Source organism: Apium graveolens, chromosome 4 (assembly GCF_009905375.1).
Source record: "Apium graveolens cultivar Ventura chromosome 4, ASM990537v1, whole genome shotgun sequence".
NCBI classification, from domain to species: Eukaryota; Viridiplantae; Streptophyta; class Magnoliopsida; order Apiales; family Apiaceae; genus Apium; species Apium graveolens.
Genome location: NC_133650.1, coordinates 36,587,199 through 36,589,913, shown reverse-complemented (window position 1 = coordinate 36,589,913; position 2,715 = coordinate 36,587,199).

Sequence of the window (2,715 nt, the reverse complement as noted above, 5' to 3'; positions counted from 1 at the left end):
CCTCTACGAAGATAACAGAACAAATCCCATGTTTTTATCCATCTCAGATGATTTTATAAAAATGCACGAAGGTTAAATAAACCCTTATGTAAATCACATAATTCCTTTAAAATTCACAGAAATTAACACAGAACATATATAATCATGCACACAGTCAAGCAATCACACACATATAGTCACATAACGACTCAGGTCTGATCATAGAACCTATCCCTCTTTACTCAGGTCACGTTCAGCCTGACGGCCGGACGCTCAGCGTTTCGAATACGCTTCTCATTACCTTTGCCAATCAACACGTCTCTTAAGATGAAATACTTCATTCATTTACTTCACATATAATTCACATTTTATATTATTTAATTTCCATATTAGGACGGGTTCCGTTCTACCTGACGGCCCGAAACCACAACTTGACTCCTAAGCTGACTCTTTAAATTGGAACGTTTTTATCCACGCTCCTTAACTCTAGTATACAGATAAGACAAATAATCACCACTTAATCACATAATCTCATCACATAACACATACTTTACTTTCTTAATTACGACGCAAAATTCTCGGTCGTTACAATCTACCCTCCTTAAAAGGATTCTGTCCCCAGAATCTAATCTAAGCAAATAGATGAGGATACTTTTCTTTCATTTCGCTTTCTAATTCCCAAGTCGATTCCTCGACTAGTGGATTTCTCCACAACACTCTAACTAGAGGTACAACTTTATTTCTAAGCGTCCTTTCTTTTCGATACAAAATTCGCACTGGTTGTTCCACATAGGACAAATCTGGTTGGATTTCTACTGGTTCCAACTCGATCACATGGCTCGCATCAGCATTATACTTCTTCAGGAGATATGCATGAAATACATTGTGCAGATGTTGCATTTACGGCGGTAGCGCTAATTCATACGCCACTTTCCCAACTTGTCGCAATACTTCAAATAGTCCAATGTACCTTGGACTTAGCTTTCCTTTCTTTCCAAATCGAGTTAAACCTTTCCAAGGAGATATCTTCAACAAGACCTTGTCTCCAGCTTCGAATTGCACATCTTTCTGCTCTTGATTCGCGTACTTTGCCTGTCGGTCTTGAGCTGCAATTAATCTCTTTTGTATCATTTCAACTTTTTCCTTCGTTTGCTGCACTAGCTCGGGGCCAATTAACTTGCGCTCACCAACTTCGTCCCAATAAGTAGGGAATCTACACTTTCTTCCATACAACGCTTCATAAGGCGGCATGCCAATACTTGCATGATAACTGTTGTTGTAGGAAAACTCAACTAAGGGTAAATGATCGTCCCAATTTCCTTTGAAATCTATTGCGCAGGTTCGCAACATATCCTCAATTATCTGAATTGTCCTTTCACTTTGTCCGTCTGTCTGCGGATGATATGCCGTACTCATTTTCAATTTCGTTCCCAAATGATCGTGGAATTGTCGCCAAAATCTCGAATTAAACCTTGGATCTCTATCAGACACGATAGATACAGGAACTCCGTGACGCATCACGATTTCATCCAGATACATTTTGACCAGCTTCTCTAATGAAAACCTTTCGTTTATCGGCAAGAAATGTGCTGACTTTGTCAGTCGATCAATTACCACCCAAATCGCATCATGATTAGACTTGGTTTTAGGTAATCCTACCACGAAATCCATTGCGATATGTTCCCATTTCCATTCAGGTATGTCCAGTGGCTGAAGCAATCCACTTGGCCTTTGATGTTCCGCTTTAACTCTTTGGCACGTGTAACATTTGCTTATCCATTCTGCAATTTCCTTTTTCATGTTTGGCCACCAAAAATTTTCTTTCAAATCCTGGTACATCTTCTTATTTCCAGGGTGAATTGAAAATCTCGAGTTATGCGCTTCTTACAAAATCTCGTGCTTTAGTTCCACAACATCAGGTATCCAAATACGTGAGTTAACACGGTATATCCCTTTTCCATCCTTTTGAGCTTTAATTTCTTCTCCCGTCATCTTATTCCTTTCGCGATTCATCACTTGCTCTTGACAGCATCTAATCTTTTCCAAAATTTCAGGTTGAAACAGTATTGCATAAATGGCTTCACCTCCACATTCTGGAGTCTGCACCACTATTTCCATTTTTTCAAAGTCCTTGATTAATTCTTCTGTTGATGTTAATATATTCAACTTTTCCGTTCGACTTAAAGCATCAGCTACCATATTTGCCTTTCCAGGATGATAGTTTATCGCACAATCATAATCTTTGATCAATTCCAACCACCTTCTTTGTCGCATATTCAGTTCTTTCTGAGTAAAGATATACTTTAAGCTCTTATGGTCCGTATAAATCTCGCACTTTTCCCCGTAAAAATAATGCCTCCAAATCTTAAGGGCAAACACAATTGCTGCCAATTCCAAATCGTGCGTTGGATACTTTTGCTCGTGCGGTTTGAGTTGCCTTGACGCGTATGCTATTACCTTCCCGTGTTGCATTAACACACATCCAAGTCCTTTACAGGAAGCATCACTGAATATCACAAATTCACCTTTATCATCTGGTAATACCAACACAGGGGCGGTTACCAATCTCTCCTTTAACTCTTGGAAACTTTCCTCACACTTTTCTGTCCAAACGAACTTCTCATTCTTCCTCATCAATTTTGTCAATGGAACTGCGATCTTTGAGAAATCTTGCACAAATCTTCTATAGTATCCTGCTAATCCCAGAAAACTTCTGACTTCCGTCGGAGTCTTGGG